The sequence below is a fragment of the Hemicordylus capensis genome, chromosome 1 (assembly GCF_027244095.1).
Source record: "Hemicordylus capensis ecotype Gifberg chromosome 1, rHemCap1.1.pri, whole genome shotgun sequence".
NCBI classification, from domain to species: domain Eukaryota; kingdom Metazoa; phylum Chordata; class Lepidosauria; order Squamata; family Cordylidae; genus Hemicordylus; species Hemicordylus capensis.
In genome coordinates this window covers 40254910-40280641 of record NC_069657.1, presented here as the reverse complement: position 1 = coordinate 40280641, position 25732 = coordinate 40254910, and the positions used below count along the sequence as shown (strand labels likewise).

The 25732-nt window shown below is 45.4% G+C and overlaps 1 protein-coding gene across 5 annotated transcripts in view; it reads left to right on the top strand.

Annotated features, from left to right (window-relative positions):
* Positions 1-5224: 5224 nt before the first annotated feature.
* Positions 5225-25732, top strand: part of FLRT2 (fibronectin leucine rich transmembrane protein 2) — a 110595-nt gene continuing 90087 nt past the window's right edge. For 2 of the 5 annotated variants that reach the window (XM_053283537.1, XM_053283540.1), the window contains exon 1: positions 5225-6180. The gene's annotated coding sequence lies outside the window, so the exon portion shown is untranslated. Of the gene's footprint in view, positions 6181-9709; positions 10701-11201; positions 11457-25732 lie in introns of those variants that run through there. The other 3 variants (XM_053283536.1, XM_053283539.1, XM_053283538.1) reach the window with 2 other exon arrangements.

The window sequence follows — 25732 nt, the reverse complement described above, 5'->3', positions numbered from 1 at the left end:
GAAGTGCCAGGCAAAAACCTACTTTCCACTATGAAGAAGATGCCTCCCTCTCCTGATGCTTATGGACTTCCCAAGGCAATCTGCCTGCTGCTGTAGAAAACAGGTTATTGAACAAGCTCAGGCTTTGGTCTGCTTAGCAAGACTCTTCCTAGGTGCTTAAATACTGCATCAGTAAACATCCAGAAATGAGAAGAGAACTGAAAGCAATAATTCTTCAGCTCAAAAACAAATGTTGTATCCTAGACCCATTTATGGCCTGTGGAAGAACTTCTAGTCATGTAAGAGGAGGGGCATTTTCGCAAGTCCCTACTTCCTGCTCTGGCCCCCTATGCCCTTAAAAACAACAACCCTAACTTCTGAGGGTCAAGGGACCCTTAGGAACAGGATGGTGTGATAAAGCCCCAGTGGAATTGGGGAGGATTGGAGAGGAAGGGGGAAATCAGCAAAGATCCACCCCCATTCTGTATGGTCTTGAAAGTTCTACTAATGGGAGACGGTGTTTGGATATAATTCAATAACTTTGTTGGGAAAAGTCTTTTGGGATAAAAACACCTTCACCTGCTTTCTAAGGGGATGGTAGTAAATGAACCTCCCTGGACATGTAACAGTGGTAGCGCCAGAAAAAGGGGGGGCACAAGAGGGAACAAAGTGCATTTATGAGCTGTGAGGGGAGGTGGGGGGCACACTACTTGGTGGGGGGGCACTTGCCCCCTTTGCCCTTCCTCTGGAGCTGCCCTTGAAAGGTAGCTCCACAACCAGGCCACACCACTGCTAAAAAGATCAATGCCAGTGCACCAAACCTCCTGTAGCAGAGGTACTCATCAGAGCCTCCTTTGAAGCTCTCTATACAAAAGGAACAACATAGGGGGAAGTATTTTGCTTCAGCAGGTTATCAGGAATTGTAAGGAGCTACACTCAGCAGTGAAACCTCCCCGCCCCCACCGACTACTTAAATTACATTCAGCCCCACCACCATTCAGCAGTTATTGCCCACAGACCTTCTGGCATAACTCCATGAGAGTTATAATGTGCTCTCTTGAACAAATAAAAGCTTTGTTAACGAAACTGTCCTGGGGTGATTGGTGAACACCCCTAAATTTGCATTCAGGCTTGAGTGGGGAAATTAGCTTAGAGAGGACGGTACCAAGTCAGATTAGATTTACACAAAGTTATGGACCCGGGAAATGACTAGACTGAGAGAAGCTTTAAGTTTCAAAACCAAAAGAAAGTATTTATTGTGGGGAGGGGTACTGCAGAAGAAATATGTGATTAAAGTAATATTACTTTTACAAATACGTTCAACTGTAATGAGGCATTTTATCTTAAAGTACTAATTGTATAAATTCCCAAGTGGGCAAGAAAAAGATGCTTTTTAGAGAGGGAGGTGGCTGGATTTAAGAAGAGGGAATAGAGATAGAGTTGGGCCCAGTGAGGGACAAACATTCATATCACCTGGTTTGGACAAAGAGACCTCAGGGCTCCTGGAACAACCGAAGGACCTCATTCCTCAGGCACAGCTTGGTCAGAGACAGGGGCAAGAAGGTTGGAGATGTTAGATGATAGAGGTGAATCCATGAGGGTGCTTCCTCTATGGAACCAGCTTCCTATGTTGGTGAAGAAAACTGGGCAGATCAGGCAAGAGAGCTGATCTGGGGCATCGGATGAATGACTGGACACTGTCCGGCATGTTGGTCTGTGAACAGTAAATTGCCCAAGCAGCTGGTGACTCCAAGGTAAATAGTACACAAAGAGCATGCTGGATCCTGGAACTGGGGCCAGATATACCCCAATTCATGTCCTGGGGGAACATTCCAATTGACCTTTGTTGATGAGGTGGTGTGTTAGGTGGAACCAGCAAGGATTCCATTGTTGCTGACCGCTCTGCCTGAGTGTGACAATGTGGGAATTGCCGAGGTTGTTTGACATGAAACTAGAGTGCATAGACATGAGAAGAGGAAATCTGCATGGACAGAGGGTCCAATAATCCAATCAGTACTTTTAACAGGTGCATCTTGAGGTCCTTATTGCTAACTCAACCTCTTTTGTGAGGGGGGAAATTTACCTCCATGAGCCTTATCTGCCGTTCTTCCTGCTGAGTTAATTGGTGCATTAGCTTTTTGCTGTCCTCTGCAAAAGGAGCAGAGGGGCTGAGGCAGGTTCACTCTGAGTGCAGAGTGGCCTTAGCAGAAAGTTAACTTGCTTTAGTTAACTTCTGGGTCTACTTAGTGTATCCCAGATAGGGAGGGTGTGATTCCTCTGTGGAACCAGATTCCCTTAACAATTTACTTGTTAGGAGCCAAATCTAGGGGCGACTGGCCCACTGTCAATGAAGTGACCTGTCCCCATGTGCCACAAATGGAGAGCTCACAATGCTGTGAGGCTCCTGAGCTTGTCAAGAGTGAGATCTCCAAGCCTGGAGATGCAAACACAAATGAGGGGGCTCCTGGGAGCCGGCAGAAAAGCATTGCTAGTAACAGCTTGAATTACTGTGAGGCTGAATTCTATGCTGTATCACATCCTATGTTTTTACTGGGATTGACAAGAATCACAGCACAGTCAAAACCTGTAACCCAACTGGGTAACAATTGGACAGGAGAAACCACCACCACCCACACAATATCATTGTCACAGTGGGGCCTTTTTTAGTTTTATTTTCAATATCCTTTGGAACATGTATTTTTATGCTATATTGCTATAAGTTGTGAGTGTCTGGCTAGCTTTTTGAACAGCAGTCCATCCATTCTTTCCCTGCAATAATGCCCCACCATTTCATCAAACGTTTTGTTTTCATTTGAACTGCTATGCAGCCTGACCCTATGGTCAGTCTTGAGCACCATAGCCTGGGAGAAAGTCCTGGTGAAACACAATGGAATTAACTTCCATATACACACACATGGACTGAAAGGCCAGAATGTGGTCGAGGCATGCATTCATTTACTGATTGCCAAGATATGCATGCAGCTTCATTTACTGATTGCCAAGATATGCATGCAGCTTCATTTACTGATTGCCAAGATATGCATGCAGCAAGATATGCATGCAGATACCCATGCAGCCCCATTTTATGCCCCTGGATCAAAGGCACCCCAGGGGAGGAGCATCTTTGGTGTCCCTTCCATTCATCCCTCTTTTGAATTCCTTATATTTGTTTTGTATTTGGCATCCTCCTTCACACCTTTGATGGATGATCTGCATGCATAATCTTATTCCTGTCATATAAGATGGTGCATTTATGTGCATAGATTTGCAGTTTATCCATCCATCCATCCATTTATCTCCCTCTCTTCCTCCAAGGAGCCCAGAACAGTGTACATGGTTATGTTCATCCTTACAACAACCCTGTGAAGTAGGTTAGGCTGAGAGATAAATTTCTGGCCCAGAATCACCCAGAGATTCACCCCATGGCTGAATGGGGATTTGAACTTGAATCTCCTCGGTTCTAGTCCAGCACTCTAACCAGCAAATAAAAACAATTTCATCTAGATGCATATTTTTTTAACAATAACTGAATGCCTGGCGCCCCCTCCCCCAGCCTCACTCTCCAAGCACTTGCTTCAGTCACCTGTCCCTAAATGCAGCCCCATACATTGAACACAGTGGGACTTACTCCCAAGTAAAGACAGAGGATTGTAGCCTTAGAACAACAGTCTTTTAGTGTGGATCTACTGATCCACACCCTTACTCTGGCCTAGGGCTCTGCTTCTGAATGCACTGCAGTTGGTTTGTTTAGCATATATAAATCTCTGTGTTCCCTAGCCAAACTGCTTTCCTCTACAACTATGGAAAGCATTTTAATCATAAAATATATCTAAAACTCGCTGTACTTCTTTAGTGTTTAAGGACTAAATAATCAGACTGTAACCAAGACTAATAATTCAGAGGAGGGGGGGAATACATCAAAATAAAAGAAGGGGGAAGCGGGGTAGGTTGGCAGTTTTGGGGTGGGCGGTTAAATGCTGGCATCTCCCTACTTGTCAGATTTCCTGCTCTGCCTTGCTAGATGCTAATATGCCTCCAAATGGCCTAATCCTATGCTATACTGCCACCTTGACTAAGCAAAGGGATTTACACGGCAGCTGCACAGCTTCGAAATGCAGCTCAGGCTCGATGCTTCTTCTCATGCTCAGCTGTGGGTCCCCCGCTCCGTTTTACAGTTCCAGCACCCCTACAATGAAAAGACATTCTCGACGTCTGTTTTGAAACTGGTGAAGAACCAAAGAGTTGGTTTCCTTGCCCTTAGGAGAACGATTCGTGCTTTTAGCAAATCTGGCAGAACTTGGATTTCTGTGTATTGGTTTCAGTAGACCCCCGACTCATTTAGTCCGCACCAATTCTGTTGTAGTGCAAGGGCCTCTCTCCGAAGAAGTTATGAGTGGCCCCCATCTACCGTCCTTTTTTCACACGTAGAGTTACGTGGATAAATCTGGGGCTATCCCCCACCCCCTTCCGCTTTTGAATTCGAATTAACTCTCTGCACACACATGCTGGTTTTGGAAAACTGGCGACAGAAGCCGGTAAGAGCAAGCCGTGTAGAGTGGATTAGGCCCTGGGTTCCTATTATCTCCCTCTCACCTTTTTACACTTCTGATTATTTAACTCGTGTTAGAACTGGAAGGCAGAGGTAAAACCTTGCGTTCCCTGTTCTCATGATGGGCGAGTTGACTGGCGAGAGATTGCTTTCCCATTTGCAATGTGTCGGGGCCCCACCCGGCTACGCGCTCCGCCGCCGCGACGTGGATGGCCAGAATCGTCGGCGCGAACGGCTGTGTCAGAAAAACAAGTCAAAGAACGACCTAAGTCTTGGTTTGCATCCCAAGCGAACCGGGATACCAATTGAGAGCGAAACAGAACCGGAGCGAAGGTCACGATTCCGTGGGGCTGACGTGTTGCGGAAAATTACTCCGAATCGTCCCATTGAAATTCAAAGGACATGTTCAGTATTGCCAAACTTCTTCTCTAAGACATAGGCTGCATTTTTGCGGTGGTGGGAGATCTTTGCTTACCCTTTCCCATCATGCCACCATAAAATGCCCGCACAAATTTGTGGGTACGCGCACACGGGGTCTCAAGGGCGTTGTGGCAAGGAATAATGTCCTTTCCAGTTCTCCATGGAAAGATCAGATGCCGAAATGGGGCGACGCGACGGGGTGGGGGGCCTAGCTCCGAGGGTGAGGAGTGTGTGTGTGGGGGGGGGAGGAGAAGTGAAGGCGTTATGAACGTCTTGTGGAACTAGCTTCCCCCAGCCCCGGTTGAAATCAGAGGGGGAAAGGGGGGAAATTCCCCGAAGGTAGGTGCCGTGTCCGAGCTAGAACCGCCCCCTTCCCCCAGAGTTCGGCAGTGGTTGGTTTCTCCTCTCACTCATTCATTCCCAAACAAGCCAAGAGAAGCGCCAAGACGTGCTGCAAAGAGACACAACTAATCCGCGAAGCAGGCGGGGGTTGTGTCTGTCTGTGCGGGGTGTGTGTGTCTGTTCGTTCCCCAGGCACGCATCTCCAGACACTCTGGGGCCAGCCATAACATAAACCTTTCCCTAGGCAGGGAGGCACGTCAGAGCTCAGCTCTGCCCTCAGCGTCCCGCCAGCAAAGGGTTAAGCGGCTGCTGCCTCCCGCTTTTTGCTAGACGGTGGAGTTTCGAGGAAGGCGCTGTTTGAGGCAGGCAACGCCGCTGCCGCCGCCGCTGCGTGTTGTTACTGCTGCTACTACTGCTGGTTGCAGCTTGAAATCCGCCCGCCTGACTTTGGGAACATGGGCTGCTGCTGTACTTCTTGCCTTCGCGCCGCGAGCTAATTGAATCCACCCTCTCGCCGCCAGCGCGTTGGAGATCTGCTGCGGGGAACAGAGATTTGGGGCGCCCGTGTCCGCGCGCGTGTCGCGGGGTGAGGCATTTGATCAGCTGCGCTCTTGTTGCGTCTCTGGGCTCTCGAGTTGAATGACCGCTGGCTGGACAGAGGCTCGGGGAGAACCGCTTCGCTGGCTGCTCTCCGCGAAAGATCCCTACAGTGGTGGAAGCTGGTGGTTATGAGGACGGTCCTGGCTCTTGCCAGCTATGGAACAAAGCCAGACCTTGGCGGTGATCCTTAAACCAATACAATGCAGGAATCGAGCTGCTTCGCTCTCCACCTTCCTGACCCAGTGGGGTTTGGGTGAGATCCAAAGGAAGAGCCACCACAGTATCACCAGGTAAACGGCTCCCCACTTCTCTTCTTCTTTCTGTAGATGCATCCCAGCTGCTAACAAATGTTTAGCTTAAACATGAGAGAGAGGGGGAGAGAAAAGACCCTTGAACCAACCCGGGGCATTTCTTTTCTCCCAGTGTTAAGTTGTGTTCGGAGAACCGTGGGCGTGCAAGGCTCAGTGTGGCTGCAAAGCGGGCGAGATGGAGAGAAGCGACTCGGGAATCTCTCCCTTTGTGATCGACTATCCACGGGAGACAGACAGACAGACGGAAAAGCTTGCGATCTCGAAGCCACTTCCTCCAGAGTAATCCCCTTTCAGCTCAGTGCGCCACTCTGTTTTCAGGATAGCCGGTCAGCTGGCTCGTGGGTGGCCGCTCAGTTGTACATGATTGAGGGTGGACGAATTTCCCGTCCAAATACGCCTGCTCCCAATTCACTCTTAACCGTTTTTTAAAAATCCACGTGGAATTGGGTCTGTTCAACTGCCGTGCGATGCCGGGCAGGCCGTCCTACCTGGAGCAAGTTAAAACCAGCGTTATTTGTCTGCTCCACCTGTTTGTGGTGCAGTGTGAGCCTGGCGATGTTTCCTCGGAAGTAAGCTCCACTAAGTTCCATGGGGCTTACTCCCAGGCAAATATCCATCGGATCGGGCGTCAAGAGTAATTGACAGGGATTTTGGAGAGGAAAATGCCTTTCCCCACTCTTCAAGCCACTCTGTAACCAACTCCCCCTCACCAATTAAAAAAAAAACCAACTTACAAATAACCACCCATAAGCAATCAACTGGAGAAATGAAGAGGCACAGATGGGCCTTCTCCTCTTTTTTAAATTAACTGCCCCCCGCCCCATTTAATTCCAAACGCACTGCTGGAGAAAACAAGCCCCCCTTCTTTCCCCACCAGTCAGGCAGGGCCTTGCAAACGCTCCCCCTGCGCGCGCGCCCGCACGCACACACAGACACACACTTTCGCCTCCGCAGAAGAGGGGTGCTAAGCGCTCCTGGGCTGCTTTAACTCCTTCGAGCCTGGCGGCGGTTTCCTCAGCTCTTCTGAGGGACCAGGAAGCCACATGCCCAGGCTACAGTTTACGGCAGCTCTCTTTCCTCCCCCCTCCCCCGCGCGCTTTCCCTCTCCATTGGTGATCGTTTCCACCCAGCTCTCCGTAAGCGTGCCAGCTCGCTCCGACAGGCAGCGCTTCGGTTTCAGATGGGGCTGGGATCTCTCCGCCAAGAGAGCAAGCTCGCTTTCCTCTCCCGGGAACGGGCTAGGGCGTTGGTGGTGTCTAAGGGAGGGAGGGAGGGGGGCTGGGGAGGGCGTGGAGTTGATCTGTGTTGGAAGAGCCCACTGTTGCACACACTCGTCCGGGTGTGAGGAGGAAAAGTGCCGCGCTCTGCACACACGAGACCTCCGAGCTCACATGTAACTTGGCAATGGGACGGGTGGTAGAGTGTGAGAAGCGCCTGGCAAACCTGGAGGGTGATGTGTCTTCTTTGGTGACGATTCCCCTTTTCTATTTAGGCGCTGCAGGTGTTTTTTTTTTCAATCCGCGGCTTGGATAACGCTCATGGCGAGGAGGGCCAGGGGTGCTTCCTTCCCATGTCATCCATTGCCCGTTGGCATCTGCCTTTCGGTGCATTTGTGCGGTGCGGTGTAGCTAGTCTGGAGATGTTTTGATCGCCCAGCTTGTCTTTCTCCATCTTTCCAATGCCTTGCGGTCAACGTAGGGACTGGGTCATGTATTTATTTTACATTTATATCCCGCTGATCCTCGAAGGAGCCCAGAGCCGTACGCATGGTTATGTCTATCCTCACAACAACCCTGTGAGGTAGGTTAGATTGGAGATAAGTGACCGGCGCAGAGCCACCTAGTAAGTTCCACGACAGGGTGGCGGGGTTGAACTTGGATCTCCTTCGTGTGAATGAGATAACCAGGTTCGGGGCTGATCTACTGTTTTGTAACGTCAATAAAACATTTTACTCCCCGCCGGCTCGGTATAGACAAATCAGAATGATCTAGGCCTTGGTTCGTTCATTTGTGTATCCCCGGCGGCCTGCTTGGTTTTGTGCATTTGATGATGACAGTCAGATGAAAGTGTGAATGGACTAAGAACAGCGTTATGTTTAAGGTGATATGAAATGTCTGCCTGCGTGTCTGGCAGTCTGCGATAGTCTATTCACACGCGCAAGCCATCGATTTAATGCTAGTCATCAAGATGCACGTGTGAAAGCCCTTAGATGCATGTGTGAAAGGCCCTCTCCACATACATTTGGAATAAAACTGAGGCCCTTGTGACTCGGTTTTTCATCTCTAGATGGCCAGAAAATTCAAGTCACAGTGAAGAGGAAAACAAAATCCCGAAGGGATTTCAAATGCTTTAAAAAACAACAACAAAACAAAACAAAAAACCCCTCAGAAAACGATTGAACACATGGCATTGATCAGTTTCACCGACTTTCCTCCACCCCTGGCGCTAAATATAATATAAAACATGCAATCTGGGGTGTGTGTGTGTGTGTGTGTGTGTGTGTAACTAAAAGGGAAGGAGGGGTTGTACCTGCTGGATCTTGGATCTGCTGATTATAATCCAGCAGCCAGACAGATAAATAGATGGATGGATGGATATGCAGATCCAAGATCCAGCAGGTACAATCCCTCCTTCCCTTTTATTTATATATAGTAGCCAAGTTCCTAGGACATAACATTCCTAATTTTAGAACAGCGAAAACATGCTAGACACACCGTCGGTCCATATAGGAAAGCAGATGGATCTTTGTTTTAAAAGCGGCTTTCTGGTTTACCCCAAATGCATCATTTAGGGCTTGGGTATTTGCTTATAAATGCAAAGAAACACGAGGAGAGAGGTACTCTGGATTGCTCTTGCCCTTAGGAAAAGTCGAGATAACATAAAGCAGATCTCTTCCTCCTCCGGGAATCTAGTGGTGTATTTATTGATTTGCTTTTGCCAGATAAAAGTTCAAAGAAATTAAAAAGGCAAAACAAAACATGCACACGCACTCATAGGTTGCATTCGCAAGAATCCTTGATGAAGATTCTCTCTCCCTCCCTTTCTCTGCCCGCTCTGTGCCATTAAACACTTTCTCTTTCTTAATGGCCATCATTAATTTATTTTATCACAGGGAAGGGAGTTTCTTTCGAGTCCCATTCCCGTGCAACGAGCGCCTATCCGCTCCCATCCCAGCCACAAGATGATCAAACCAGGTGGTCCTTATTCCTAAGGGGTCAGTAGGTAGGTAGACCCGCAAAGCAGAGCCCTACTTTCTGAGACCAAGGCAGGTTTGTTAGGGAGCCTCTATTGGGGCAATTAACGCATCTAACCGCGGGGGCGCGCACGCCCACAACCACAGGCAAAGCAGAGAAGCAGAAGGCTCCTAGATACTCTTTCCCGTATTCTGTCTGATAGATGTGCGCTAAAGAGCGACTAGTAGTTAGGCATCTGCCTGCGTCGGTTTGACTAAAGAGCTTTTCGGGGAAGGGTGGGTTAAAGAATTAAAAAGGGGGGTGGGGGAGAGAAATCCTAGCCCGACTTTGCCTTTTGGAAAGCTTTCAGGTTGCAGCCCTGCCTTCCAGGCATTCTTTAAACTAGAAATGTGGGAGGGACAGAGAGAGAGAGAGAGATGGCTATCAACTGAATTCATTACTGTAAACATCTCCCTGGGGTGTCAGGCAAGGAAAAGGGGGAGAAAAAGGCACGGCGTCCATTAGCAGGGAATAGTCAGATTGGAGACCACATTACTGCGAAGATCAACCTGCAAAGCCCGGGCTGAAGGCAGGCGCTGGACTTTGAGAGAGCCAGCGGGGGGGAGGAGGTGGAGGTAGTACTGAAGCGCGCGTGCACGCACGCATACACACGCGCGGGCACATGCACGTCTGCATGTGCCAGATGCCTCTTGGGATTTCTTCGAGTTCTGCTTGCCGAGGCTTTCTCCGCCCCCTGTGAGCCTCTCTCCCGCTCTCCGAGGACGGAGAGAAAACTGTCAGCGGGATCGGTCAGGTTCCCGCCTCTTCTCAGTGCCTCTTTTCCTTTTGTAGTCGCCCTCCGCCTTGGGAGGTGGTGGGAGCAGCGGGCAGAGAAGAGAACGAGTGTGCCTGCCTGTGTGTGTGTGTGCGTGTGGGGGGTGTGCGCTCTTGGGGATGCCGGAGCCCTGGGCTGCGCGTTGGAGGAGCAAGGGGGAGGAGGATGCCTCCGCTGCCTCGTAAGAGAGGAAGGCGAAAGAAAGTGGAGGGGTCGCTCAGCGGAGCAGAAGCAGCAGCAGGCGGCGGCGGCGGCGGCACAGGCAAGCGCCACCAACCAGCAGGGAAGCGAAGGAAGATCTCGCGGCGGGGCGGCGCGGCCGGGATCCCGGCTGCATTTCTGCACCGCGTTGGATACCGCACACGAGGCAACAACGGCTACCGCGCAGGAGGCAAAGCTGTGGCGGCTGCCAAAGTTTGGCCGTTGTGGGGCCAAAGGCGCCCGGGGGATTATGATCATCCGAGTCGGACGAGGATTCCCAGAGCCTCCAGGTAGAGTCGGGCTTGCGATGCCTCCTCCCCTTCTGGATTCCCTCTCCCTGCCTCGCGCCCAGCAATTCTAACAATCCCTTCCCGCAAAGAGTAACCGGTTCGAATCTGTCTTCTCTTTCCCCAGAGAGAAGGAGGAGGAGGAGGATTTTTTTTTTAAAGTTAGGAGGAGGATGATTTTTTTTTTAAAGTTAGTGACCTGGGATCATGTTGTGGACTAGAAAGAGATACCGTCCGTCTCTTATTAGAGTGGTTATACGTGTGTGTGTATGTGTGTGCGCGCGCGACAGTGATATACAGGCGGGCATGACCGCAGATAAATTTATCAATGGCTGTATGTGACAAGTGTTTGGGAAAGGAGAGTGGTGCGGTCATTCTACACCAGTTTGCAGTTCCCCTCTCCCTGAATGTGTGTGTTGTGTGTGTGTGTGTGTGTGTGAGAGAGAGAGAGAGAGAGAGAGAGAGAGAGAGAGAGAGACAGCAACGCCAGGTGAATGAAGGGAAAGATGTCTAGTTTCTCCCCCATTCCCCAGTGTTTCTTTAGTGCAGCTCAGTGTAGTGTCTTCCTTCTGGCCCATTACTAGCCCTAAAAGGTACAACCATCTCTGTTCCTATCACCGAGTAAAGAAGACCCACTACTGTGCATCAAGGATGAGGGGCGTATGTGGGCACTGGGCAGAGGTTGCAGGAAGAGGGAAGAGATCTTCTTTGGAAAGGAGAACTTGCAAGGATAAGCCAGGCTGGGAAGAGACAGCACAGGTTAGTCAATGCTGACAAGCACTATGGAATTCAAATGGGTGTGTGTGGGGGGGGGGAGGCAGCTGTAAATTGTATCAGTATTCATCAGATTCCCATCAATAGCTACATAAAGGTGGATTTGATGGCTTGGGGGAGGGTGAAGGAGGCAGAAATTGCATTTCAAGTCTATCAAATGGACAGCAACCTTATTTCATGTAGCTGGTCAGACAGATGATGGCTACTGACAAGGCAGAAGAAATGGGCTGGAGGTGGGGGGAGTAGAATGGAATTGAACCAAGCAGCTGAAAAAGCTCTCTAGAGTGTGAGAATAAAACATACATTATTATTTTATTTTATTTTTAAAGAAGCCAGCTGCAAACTAAGGGAGAAGCCATCAACCTTCTTCTCTGGAATAGGGAATCAGTCAACAGGAGCTTTTAATTAATTTTAATGGAGGGAATCTGTTTTAAGGCTTACAATAAGCTAATAAAGTCCGAGGCACAAATCCATGCAAAAGGCTGTGCTTGTGTATAGAAAGTGCTGATTAGATTTCTTCAATTGCTGATTCTTCCTGCCCTGCTCCTGATAAAATATGGTTTAGCAAGCTAGGTTTTAGCAAGCTAAGATTTGGTTTCGCAAGCTGATAGAGAATGACCAAATATCAGCAAAGCTCTTTCTCTGACATGCAACCAAGCACATTCAGTGATTTATTTACTGCCTTGACTCCTCAGTTCCTACAAACCAATCAACCAATCTGAGTCTTGAAGCTTAATCTTGTGCAGGCAGCTTAATCCTACAGTCCTCACTGAGTCAAAACTCTCCTGGAGTTCATTCATGGATTCACTCCCTGAGGTATGTGAGGGAGGGGGGGAGGACTGCTTCACTGGAGGCATTTCCTACTCTGCCCTGGATTCCAGAGAAACAAAAAGACAGGCCCTCTCCATTGGTATGTGGCTTAGTAAGCCAGTTGAGTGGATCTCCCCCCACACATGCTAAATCCACTCAAGTCTGCTGCATCTTTTTTATTCAAAGAAAAGGTCGCTGTGGATTTTGATATCACAGGAGGCGATGGCTGTGCATCTTTAGGCACAGTAGGGACAAAGCTTTGAGACAGACCCTTTCCAAGATAAGAGGGTTTCATATTCTTTCTAAAATTGCAGTAACCTATCTGATGTATGGAGAAGAACACAGAATGACTGCTAGTGTTTGGAAACCCTTGCACAACTTGTCCTTTTTTGTCTAGTTGTGACAGGGGTATACAAACTATGTGATGGGTATGCAAACTATTTTTGCCCCAACTTTCTTTAAAATGACCATCAATTTCCCTACCCCAGTTACCTTGCGGCATTGGGGAATGACACATCCCAGATAGTACTTTTCTAACATTATTTATCCCTGTGCAGTCAGAATACTTTCAGTTACTCTATCTCATTGTCTGTTGTGTGTCCCATGCACTGCATCAGGAAAGTTACACAGAGAGTATCTCTTAAACTGTTGTGAGCCTGTAAACCCCTTTGCTTAAGCATCATAGGATCAGGCACCCAACTTGTGATAGAGCATATTTCTTGAAGTTTATCATGTTTTACAACAGATGTGCTTATCCTGGCACTGAAGTGTTAAAAATTAATAGGAAGGTGCAGGCCAAGTATCACTGAGAAGCAGATCTAGTCAGTGTGATAATGTTCTGCCTGCAAGCTGGCCTGTGGTCCGAAAGCTGGACACCGTTTGCAAAAATCTAGAGCTAAGACAAAAGAGAAATGGTTGGAATGCACGCACACTAGGCTAAATATTTGCTAATTCTGTGTGTGTGTGTGTGTGTGTGTGTGTGTGTGTGTGTGTGTGAAAGAGAGAGAGAGAGTTTTGTAAGATGTGATTTTTATCTGCATTTGACTTTCAGTCTCTGGATTTAATTTGAGCCATTACTATAACTCATGATTATATCCCGGTCTGCTAGAGAGTTTGATACAGAATTAGACTTATCTGCCTAAAACAACCCCTTCTCCACCCATTTTGAAAATACATTACATGGGCTATGGTTTCAGGCAAGAATCAGATTCAGGAATGCCTATGTCTGTAAGTGGTTAGAACAGCAAATCCCGAATGTGTAGGGCTCTGTTGATTTGATTTTCCTCTCCTTTCCCTGGCACCAAGAGCGTAGGTTTACTTGTTTGAAAACAAGCTGCAGTTCAAGTATGTTAACAATTGTGGGTTTTATTCTACTGCACTTTCGAGATGAAGGAAAGAGTCTCTCAAGATAATATTGTTTGTTTCCAAGAAGGAGTGCTTCTTAGTCATCTCTGCACCCTCTGCTCTTAATCTCAAAGTGAGTTCATTTTTCACTAGATTACTTTTCATAGAACTTTGTGGTTTCTGCCACAGTGATTCAAATTCAGTCCATTAGTGACCTCTATCTGTGAGAAGTATACAATCAATGCATGTTCTCTCTCCTCCCTCCCCACCACCCAGACAAACTCCTTCTCTTCTGCAAAGTATATTAGGGGGGGGGGAACCCCAATAACATCTGAATTGCTCAGTTTTTGATGCCTTAAATTAGTCAGTTTGCTTGCTGCATCTAGAGATGACATTTGCGTTCTGGTGTCCTGTCCACTATTATATCAGTGCTTAACATTCAAGCTAACAGGAGCTAACTCAGACCCATTGTTAATAATATTTAAAAAAACCAGTCATTTGGATAATGTTCTATATAGTTCATTGACGATAATAAAGTCAGCACCAGAGACAGAATGTAGTTTGGTTCAGCTGATGGTCCACATTTGTTCCCAAGTTCTGCTGCTTGAGTGATTTTATTGCCCTACAGAGATGCATAACAATTGGAACTTGAAAGGCATCCTTAGAAAAGATGTACAGTATCCAGCATTTCAGTATAGCAGCAGCATGCTCTTCATAATAGCAGGGGGGGAAATCCATTTCTGTCTATGCTGTGAGTACATGTCAGAGATCAAGGGAAAGGGTTGTTATTAACAGATGGTCCCTTTTAGGGGTTTATTAAACCCAGCTTCCCAATACTAATTTGTCTCTTGCTTGTATCCAGATCCATATTTCATGTTTTAGTTAATTATTGTGAATTGGGGGCTTGAACAACTATACTTCTTTGATTCGGGAATAGCTTTGTTTGACATTTTCCAGATGATATCTGATGCATTAGTGCTCGGGTAATATGGTGGCATTAAATGGTTGATGATTCCTGTTTTCCTTTAGGTCAATCTTTATCCAGAAGTAATTCTTTGGAGGGCTGGGTGTGTGTGTGTGTGTGTGTGTGTGTGTGTGTGTGTGTGTGTGCTTTGTACTGATACACTTACGAGAGCTGAAAGTTGCCTTAGACTAATAAATGTCTTTTTTGGAAACAACTTGTGCTCTTTACAGAAAGAAATGAAGCAAACCACACAAAGTGACTATTCTAAGGGAGGCTAGGTCAGCACAGGCTCATGGCATCAGGCTCGGTTCCCTAAAGCAATATATGACCTACAGATTCATACTTCAGCTTTCTTTTGAAGAAAAATAAATGCAAGACCCAAATATATATATATATTAAAAATAACAACACTGACTGCTTACAAGAGGCACATACTCTGAGGGAAAATAATCCAGTCTTTTCAGAATCTCTTCTAGTTCAGTCATCCAGTAAAATGCTTAGCTAGTACAATGAACCCAGTTATTTTCAGTCAGTGGCCCAAATTGTTGGGATCTTCCTGTACTTTGGTCATTTACCGGTGATTTACACAACTAACCGTCTTTATTTCTCTTTGATTTCGCTTCCTGACATGGCCCTTTGAATTGAATCGAAACTCTGCACTAGTGAGCTCTTAAAACAAATTCATCATGTTATGTTCAGGATTCCAGAAAACTTAATGATCCATAAAGAAATCTGTAAAACAGCTTTACATTTAAAAGAAAGAAAACATTCTTTGCTTTCAAATCTGTTGCTTAAAGGTCCCTTGTCTATTTTATATCGTGCTGGATCTGTGTTTGCTTATTTTAAAGTCAGTCCCTTCTGATTTAGTTTAATGAAAGGGATATCTTTTCTTTTGCGTGTCAACGGAAGGGTTCATATAATCTCACTGGTAAAAGCAGAGTTATAAAAACGGATCCTGCCCTTATGTAAATTGCCCAGTGAGATTTAGGCTTCGGTCCTCAAACTGGTAGCTCTGTTGGTTTAAATGGGATTTCTCCCCAGCAAAGATTGCAGTGTACACACTGTAGAATTCTGAAAACCATGTTCAGTGGAAATGAGCATTTCATGACAGTGTATAGATTCCAGACGTGTTATTTCCAGCTCATTCTTTGGAAGAAATTGAAGTTTCTTCAGCACCTCACAGGATTATCCCCAGGCCTCATAGATCAATCTCCCAAAGGTCACAGCAAATATTCTGATGTGACTTTTTGAGTCCTTCATAATTATTAATCTCTGGGCAGCTAGTCAACTGATAAATTAATAGAGTAATTCCCTTTGACAGTTTATGGGCTAAGGACTACAGTCACGGAAATTAACGTAAAGGAAAATAATTTGCAAACGTATTGGGGGTGATAACCTTTAAATAGTCATGATAATCGGAGTCCAATCCTGATAACTCTCGCTCATGTGGGACCTATGTAAAATATTTGCTGTGCTAGGATATTTGATTTCTTTTTATCCCCTCAAGCTGTTGGCCTTGTAAACTCACATTGTCTAGGGCTGCTTTCTCCTCTGTCCTGTATTTGCTGTATTCAGAAGTTTTTATTTATTTATTTTTATTTACATTTGTGAATGAAGTGAACTTGTAATTAATATTTTTCTTGCAGCTCAAACCTAAACTTAACTAACCCTGGTCCCTTTTAATGTTGATGTCAAAGGAAAGCTCTCCTGCACACATCCCATCAAACAGAACAGGAGCTGTGAAAGAGCATATTTCAATGGCGGGTGTGCATAAGAGCTTCCCGTTGGGTTGGGTTGTATTCCTACTGACTTCTGGATGACCAGAGAGTTCCAGCCTTGCAGTCATTGCATCAGATCATCAAGGCCCTTCCTGGAATCCTTTTTGGACCGCTGGAAATTGAGGTTTCCCTCCCACCCCTAAACTCCTCATTTCAGGATATGTGCAGACACTAGAGCAGTTTCCATCTGCTTCCACGATACCCTATGTTAGCAATCATTTTCTAGTAGATCTATGCTAATGTTTAATGGATCACCTTGGCTGCTATTTTAGGATTGCAGCTACCCTCAGTCCAGTGTAGCTGTGAGTGCAGCATTTAAGGGATAACGGACAATATGTGTGGAAGCATAGAATGCGTAGAAAAGATAAAGCCCACAGACAATGTCCCCCACCCCCAGGCAAGAAGTTTAGAACAAGGCCTTACCCTAAAGTTTACTGCATTTTTATATTGGTTGGATATATTTTATATTATCTGTGGTTGAGCATTTCATCAAAAATAGAAAGGTGGGGTATACATTTTTATAATAAACAAAGCCATGGCTTGAAAAACATATCTGGGTTGTTTTCACAGAGACCTGCCTTTCCCCATATCTGTACCACAGTCTGATCCTAGGCATGTCTCTGGAAGGAGCTGCTGCAAACTGTCTACTGCACCAGATAATATATGATACACTGATGTAGAAGGTCAGAGCCCAGAATGGAAACGGAATTCAGTACCTTATCAGGACAGAAATGGGTTAATGTTGCCAGGAGTGACACTCCCAACTGCAGCTGGTGGTGTATGTCACTCCCCGTAGCAGAAGCAAATGGGCAACCATCAGTCACAGGGAAGGAAACACTCCATTTCAGAAGGGACCATTCACACCATGTATTTTCTGACCTGTGCGAGGGGATCCTTTACAGCGATAGGAATGTAGCCCATGAGACGTAATCGTTATTGAAAGCTTCTACAGTTAGATCTGGAAGCGCTCTCTCTTTCTCAGCTCAGAAGTTATGGAAATGTATGTTCACCCTAACTTCTGGAGTTACATATGTTGTAGTTCTTTAGCTAAAAGGTAAAACAACAGAACAAGTAACCCAGAAAACTGGGTTGCTTCACGGAACCTGTATACATGATGGGAGAGCATTTAGGTGCGCGCATCATCCCACTGCATATCTGACATGATGTGTGATGCCAGCATTATGCATGTATATCCATGTGCTTTTCTTGTGGTGGGAAGTTCACATGAATTGGATGTACTACTCCTTGCGCCATGTTTCATGTGTCTCTTCCCCCACAGTGCGTACATAATTCCCAGCCATTTGGTATGTCAGTTGGCCTTCAATGTATTGAATTATGTGTTTTCCTCTGGATGGAATTCATAGAGGATGTGACTGGGGCCATTTCAAGGTAGACAATGATGAACAACAAAAACTAGCAACTGGGGACCCGCCCAGATCTCCCTCTGTTCTGTTTAATGACATCTGGGAAGTGTAGGCTGTTGGCTTTTAAAAAACTGAGCTGCTAAAATGTTCATTTGAATAGCAATTTGATCATTGCACCATCATGTTGGAAGGTACCAGACAGCCACTAAGTCCAACTCCTCCTTCTCCAAAGGCAGGACCATCTGTTTCCCAGCCTTCCAGAAATCCATCGATGCCATTCTGATTGCTGTGTGCTTTAAGTATAGAACAGATATCTGCAGATCAAATATCTCTAGATGGCTCAAGAAATTAAGTCAGTCTACAGAAGGGGTTCCCAACCTGTGGTAAATTGCAACTGGGGATGATGGGAGTTGTAGTTCAGCAACATCTGGAGTACCAAAGGTTGCGAACCTCTGGCCTACAGATTTCAGGGGGAGACAACACTTTCCCTAGGAAACAGAACCAGCTTTCTGACATTACCGTGATTGTGTGAAGTCATGCTGACAGAAATCTCAGATTCATCTCAGGACACAAACTGACATCGATAATCTTGGCATAGGTACATACTACCATGCTAATGTTGAGTACCAGCTTCAAACCTAGATTCAAACGATTGTGTGAACCAGGTCATCAGTATCCTTCTATGACCCTCTACAATAAATCATGTTAGTAACATTACTGTGCTTATATGCTTGTAATATATTTTTATTCCATATTTTCCAAATAGAGGCATTTAATTTATGTTGCATTACTTAAAATGCAACAATTTCTACTGGTGAAGGTAGGCATTTAAAGCAAACACATGTTAATCAGGGTCAAATAACCTTGATGCTAATGAAAATTAAGAGCAAACTGAGAATAGCTGACAGCCAGGAGAGTTGGCTGATAATCTAAACTTAGGACTTAAAATGATTTAAAAATAAAAAGCCTTGGCATACATTGGTGCTTCATGAAACTGAATGCCGGGAAATTTAGGACCAACAAAAGGAAGTACTTTTTCACACAGCGTGTAATTAATCTATGTGATTTTTCTGCCATGGGATGTGGTGATGGCCACTAGCATGGATGACCATCACCACAACTTCACATGCCCAGAAAAACCTCCTGTGTCCACATGAGTGGCTCTGCTGGGAGCTGTGTGGTCATCTGGAATCTGGGGCAATGCAGCCCGGCCTCCAAGAATCCCACAATGCCCCATGTGAGGAGTACAGTGCACTGGGGGATTTCCCCAGAGCCAGGCGCTCTAGCCACTTGGCTCTGTCTCCTGCAGGCAGCCCGAGTAGACACACGATCCAGGGAGAAGGCCGTGTTCCCATCTTGTTCCTGAGTAAAAACCTTGGCAAAACCCTAGGAAAAGCCCTAGGAAAAACCTTGGGCTACCCAGTGGGGCAGTGCTGGGATCAGCCACAATCCTGGTGCTTCACACGATTTACCCTACCCCGGTAGGGCTGTGCAAGCCTGGGTAGGGCTGCTCGTGTGAACATCCTTGTTTTTGGACAAATTATTAGATTTTGGCGTATATCTTTTACTTTGAATGGAGACAAGTTATTGCAGAATAAGTGAAGGTAGCATACAGCAAGCGACTTGACATTCAACAATGGCAAGTAGTGAGAGGTGAAGATTCTCAGGAGTGCTGCATGGTATGAAAATGTTACAGTGTTATGCGTTTGTCCCCTTTTCACTGTGAAATAGCATGTGTGCACACTGTGAACCTGGCAAAACTGCAAATCAATTTTCTGTACTTGCAGAAACGCAGATGTGTATAATTCTCAAGAATGCCTTCACATTGCAAGTGGAAAATACTCTATTTTGTATTTACTTCTGCTCTCTGTCTCAGGCTGAACCAGGGCCCTTTCTCTAGGAAACCAAATGGATATTCTGGCCCATTAGTACCCGGCTGATGTCATACAGGAGCAGCTCCCCCCCGCCCACCGTTCAACACACTCTCAGGACCTGCAAGAAGGGAGGCATTGCTGGATAGGATTAGAAGATTGCACTGTTTGCATAGGGCAAAGAATTTAAGTCTGTGAATCCTTGACAAGCTGGCTATATGGAACAGTCACTCCACTGCAAAGTAATGCATGATCAAGGTCTGCCTTAGGATAATCATTGGATTTTTCCCTTTATCTGGAACTTGCCTTACAAGCTCTTGTTTACAGGCTCTTATCAGCCTGAATATCTTTCCTCAGACTTAACCCGTTTGGGTGTTAATGATTAATTTCTGCTTAATAATAATAATAATAATAATAATAATAATAATAATAGAATAATAAAAGAAGCACATAAAATCTTGTTTCATGACCCGAAACAATTATTTTACCAAGTAACTCTGTTAATGATCCATATACATATTGCATGGCTCTTTACTGATTTGGTAATGTCCTCCCATTGTATTATTTATTGAATTAGAATATGCAGAGATGGAAAAGACCTCCAAAGCAGCTCAGCTCGGCCATCCCCTTTCTGTTTAGGAAAGCCACAGTCACTCCGCACCTCCAAGACAGTGTTCAGACATCTTTTAGTTGTTGTAAAGTCTCCTAGTCCTATAATTCTAACTTTGTGTAAAGATGCTGGGAGATATATTCGTTTCTATACACACAGTTATTTCCTTTATGTGCAACTGTTTTGAAATGCTGCATTTCAGCGGTGCCTTCCAAATGAAAGCTGAAAAGGCTATCTTAAACACAGTTGTCTAATGCAGATAAAGGAACAAATACTCACACAGAATGGTTTAATTCTTTGCATCAGGTTGGTCTGTGCCCAGCAGTAATATCTTTGTCTGCGTTTTTGCCAGAATGCTCAATGCAAGTTTCTCTCGTCTCCTTTCCGGTCCCTGTCCTCCCTTTCAAGGAAAGTTGATCTGTAGTTCACCAGTAAGTTGTTAAACATGTCTTCGCGTGTAATAGGCTGTTTTTATCTGATAAATTACTTTCGCCATTTGATGAAATTAATTTTCGTACCTTTTCACGATAGAAATGGCATACAATGCAATAACAGTCTTTACTCAGGGAGAAAAGTGTCTACTATTACAGCTTGGGAAATAGCTAAGCAATAAAAGGGCACAGCGGACATCTCTCTTCTTAAAAACCTAAATGCTTTCAAGCAGATGTACTGAATCTTCCCGCCCCATTTGCAGATACTTTTCTTAGTTAGCATCTGCCGGTGGAACCTCAGACAACACTGTTGATTTTAACTGCCACATCCTTGCAAGCCTTTTACCAAAATATTTTCTGTATACAATAGTATCTCTAGAGAAGGAATATATACATGTCAAAAGCTAAGCTCTGCACAGAGGACCTTTATAAATCCAAAATAAATGAGGTGTTTAGAATTGCTGCCAGCAGTCCTGGCAAGGGGGATGGGGAAAAAAAAGAGGCCTGTTGATCTGCCCAGATTCTGTTTTCTTGCATAAATTCCTTATCAGCAGATGCACACACATCCTACATGATGTAATTATGGATCTACCGATAAGGGAGCAGTTTGACTAAATGTAGATGGATTGGACCTAAGCATCAATGATTTGGCCAAGTGCTCGAATGTGAAACAGCTGAGTCCAGAGCGTCTGTGTGCTTTCAGCAGCCAGCCGAAGGATAAGTAAGGAGTTGCTTTGCTGGAATTGTTTGGCATGGATTCTTTGCCCTTCATTTGTCCAGCCTTGTAAGTGTATAAATCAGTTTGTATGGGCCATGATGACTCCAAGATTCACAACCACTCATCTCTCTGTGACATTGATGGAATCTTTATTGGATCAAATGCATTGGAATTCTAATTATGACTCTCTGCTCTTTAGTGTTTCCCTCCAGCCATCAATATCTCATAAACAATAATATTTTACAAGTTTCAGGAAGATGGTTTAGGGAGATGCATGCTGACTAGGACAAGATGTCCCACACCACACCCTACCCAACCATTGCGGAGGGGTAATTTGTTGAGGACAGAGTGATTAGAGTAGAACCAGCAGGAACCGTTCAGTCATTATCTTTCTTAGGGGAAAAACCAGGGGTGGGGCAGAAAATAAGACATTGAGACCATTTTCATGACCAGAAATCAGAGGGTGGGAGGCAATAAAGCCATCTATTGCTGACCGTGAGAACCCAAGTCAAGCCAGCTTACCCAGCCCATTCAAACCTGGGTAGCCTGACTTTTTAATCTTGATTTTTATGAAAAATAAATAGGATGAAAGTAGAAGCTGTCCTACCACAGAGTTTGATTGTGTGCTGAAATAACTGTTTGAAGTAGTCCCTAGCAGCTGGTGGCCATATTTGTCATAGAGTGCTGCGGTTAGTGGGACCAAGGAGAGGAGAGCTGTTGCTGTACTGAGGGCTGCTTCTCTACTATGAGTGCAATGCATTCTGGGATACCTCCCTTGATTCTGGAGAACCCAGCTTTCTTTTCTAGGGATGGAGCCCACAGCTGCTGCATTTGTTTGGGTGGTGAGTTTGCAGAGCCAAACGGAGGCTCTGCTCATCTATGGGAATGAGGGTAGGTATTCTTCTCATCCCCAAACCACCCCCAGATGATCATTTGAAAGAACTTACTGTAAAGCCAACACAAGGTTGCTTGGAACATTTGAACACTGGAATATCTCTTTCCATATAAATCACAATTTTGCATTATTAGGTGTGATGTGCTTTTCAGTGCACCATTTCATGGTTTTCTGACATATGCCTTGTGCTGTACCAGTTATGGGGGAGTAACAGCAGGAGAGAGGGCACGCCCTCAACTCCTGCCTGTAGACTTCCAGCGGCATCTGGTGGGCCACTGTGTGAAACGGGATGCTGGACTAGGTGGGCCTTGGGCCTGATCCAGCAGGGCTGTTCTTATGTTCTTATGTTCTAACCACTGCTGAAAACCCCCTCACACCCACCATTACACCCTCTGCCAAGATAAAAGAAGAATCAAAGGGCTCATGGGAAGGCACTTGCTGAGGGCCTGGAGCAGGTCTTTTTGCCAGCATCCACAATTGTAATGCTGGCCTGCTGCATTTAGACCCTGCTAGTGATTAGCAAGCCAGAGGTTGCCGGTTCGAATCGCCGCTGGTATGTTTCCCAGATTATGGGAAACACCTATATTGGGCAGCAGCGATATAGGAAGATGCTGAAAGGCATCATCTCATACTGTGTGGGAGGAGGCAATGGTAAACTTCTCCTGTATTCTACCAAAGACAACCACAGGGCTCTGTGGTGGCCAGGAGTCGACACCGACTCTATGACACACTTTACCTTTTGTTATGAAGAAATGGCCAAGGGGCTAGTGAGAGAGAATCTGGGCATTCCTGTGAATGGAAGATTGGAAGATACAGCATAGACTCTCCCCTTCTGGTAGTCACTGCTGATGTTCATGGGAGCCAGATCTTCAGCGGCTGGCAGCGAGTGTCTCTGTTTTGTATAGATGGCCACATGTATGCCCTGTCAGTTAAGACCCAGTTCAGCTGAGACTTAATTCTGAAGGCATTGCCTTTCAGCTGGGCATCAGGCAATGCAAGGATTTAACCTGTACATTCTCCAGTTCTTTGAAGTAAAAAGGTGGGACTGACATGAAGTGCATTGAGCCCAATGTATGTTAGGCATTTTTTTAAAAAGGCATCATTAATAGCTCTGCCATTTTGCATATCACAAAGTCCCGTAAGAGGGGAGAATGATTATTTAAAGTTAAACTTTATTTCTTTGTACACATTTCTAAAGGCTTATGTCAACATGATGGTTAATGAAAGCATTTATCAAGGCCGGCACTCCAGCATTGCATTTGATTTGTTTTAATGTAGTTTTAATATTTTGTGAGCCACCACCTTGAGTATTTTGATAACAACATAAAGGTGGGATATAAATAATAACAATAATGAAGACACTTTGTTTGTATTCTGGCCACACATATGCAACATCTGCATGCCAGGGTCATCTATTTCAGATATATTTGTTGGTGTGGTGACATTTCTAATACATGAGCTGGTACCCCAGATCAGAACTTTAAAAAATTGGCCACCATTGGATGTAGCATGGAACCATGGGTCCAATGGACCTGTGGTTCTGTGCCCCGCCTTCTGCATTTGGAGAAAGTGGAGAGCTCTTGCTGACTTCAAAGAGGAGGAGGACAGGCTGCTGGGGCCTCCTTCTTTAATGAAGGACAGTCCTGGCAGCCAATAGCAGTCGGTGTGAGGAAGGAGCTTCCTCCCTCAACTCTGGTTGCATAAGGGGGGAAACTGCGGTCCCAGCATTCAGACATAACACTGGCTCTGTGGAACTGGAGTTAAAGGCAGTTAAACTCACTACAAACTGAAGGTACAAAAGACAGTTTGGGGATGGAAACTTCAGGTCCATTTCTTAACAAAACTGTGGCTGTCTGCATTAGGATGTGCAGTGTCCGAAACCGGAGGTGAAATGACCTTTGGTTTCGTGTTATGTGCGAATGTCTGTGTCCTCTGTTTGGCGTGCCAATACAGGTAAATATTTTTTGGAGCTTTCATAAAATGGGCATTGCTTTTAGCCCAGTCATTGCATTGCTTGTAGTACCAGTTCAGGCCAGAAAGAGGAGTATTGATTGTGTGGGTGGATTGAGTGAGTTGGGGCGGGGTGGAAGCATCAGGTCTGTCAATTACAATTCATTTTTCAGGAAGAATGAATGCAAAAGAATATGCACAGCTCTATTTATTTATTTATTTATTTAGATTACTCCTTCACCCTCCAATGTTTGACTGAGGCAACTAGGAACTTATTTCATACATGCGTACCAGGGGTTCATGGAAAGAATCTAGCCCAGTGATTCTCAAACTTGGGTCCTCAGGTGTTATTGGACTTCAACTCCCATTATCCCCAACCAAAGGCCACTGAGGCTGGGGATTATGGGAGTTGAAGTCCAATAACACCTGAGGACCCAAGTTTGAGAATCCCTGATCTAGCCAAAGGAGTCAGCTGCTTCATGTGATCTAGTATGTCCTTTTGAATCTTTAATGTCCAAATATACTTTTCTTCAGCAACCCACAACATTCTCATTTAGGTGTCATACATTTGCTCATTTTTGTTGTCATACAAATATCTCTCTCCTCATACCCCCTAATTTCGATATTTAGTTCATATTTTACCTCTTTTAACAAGCTGAGAATATGTTTTGTACATGCTTCAGGGGATCCAAGAGGGTTGCCAGGTGGAGTTTTAGTCACACTATACTTGGTATATGATGGCAGAGAATTTTACTAAGGAAATTAGGGTTTTCGTGAAGCGAACTTAGATGAGGAAAATGACTTTGTAATTTGTAGTGATTGCTTCTGCTTTGTAAGTGAATGTTTTAGGAAGCCATCATCACTGTGATGCTGTTAAACAAAGAGTGTCCCTTTGGGGACAGGGAGCCATGTTATTTATTTATATAGAATATAGATAGATAGCTATGTAAAATGCTTTGGGAACTTTTGTTGAAAAGCGGTATATAAATATTTGTCATATTTGTTGTAGTTGTATTCTAATTCTGCATGGATGCCCCCAGTCTTTTATTGTGCTCCTAAATGGCATAGGGGAAACAAACACCTGTAGGTGGAAGGGAGAGAATCTTGAACCATTGCAGCACAATTGGTTTTCACTATGTTCTACTGGTAAGTTCAGAATGACAGCACTCCAGAGCAACTGTTGCTTGAGACAGACATATTGGCTGACATCCAGATGAACTCTGCACTAGTGGAATGAACAAAGCTGCCCACACATGCAAGAAAGCGGAGTGGATGCTTTGTTGCACAAACTCTTGCACTGTCAGCCTGCTTAAACAAGTATTGTGCTTGTGCAACCAGGATAACAAATAGATATACATAATTCCCTGCAACATATTTGGACAGAGGAAGAGTCTTCACAGCAGGAGGCACACCACAGTTTGTGCAACTGCATCCTGTTGCATTGGCACAACAAGAGTCTGAAATGCAAGCTCCCGACTTAGTGGCACCAACATTTTATTTATTTATCATTTCTCTACGTAAATCGT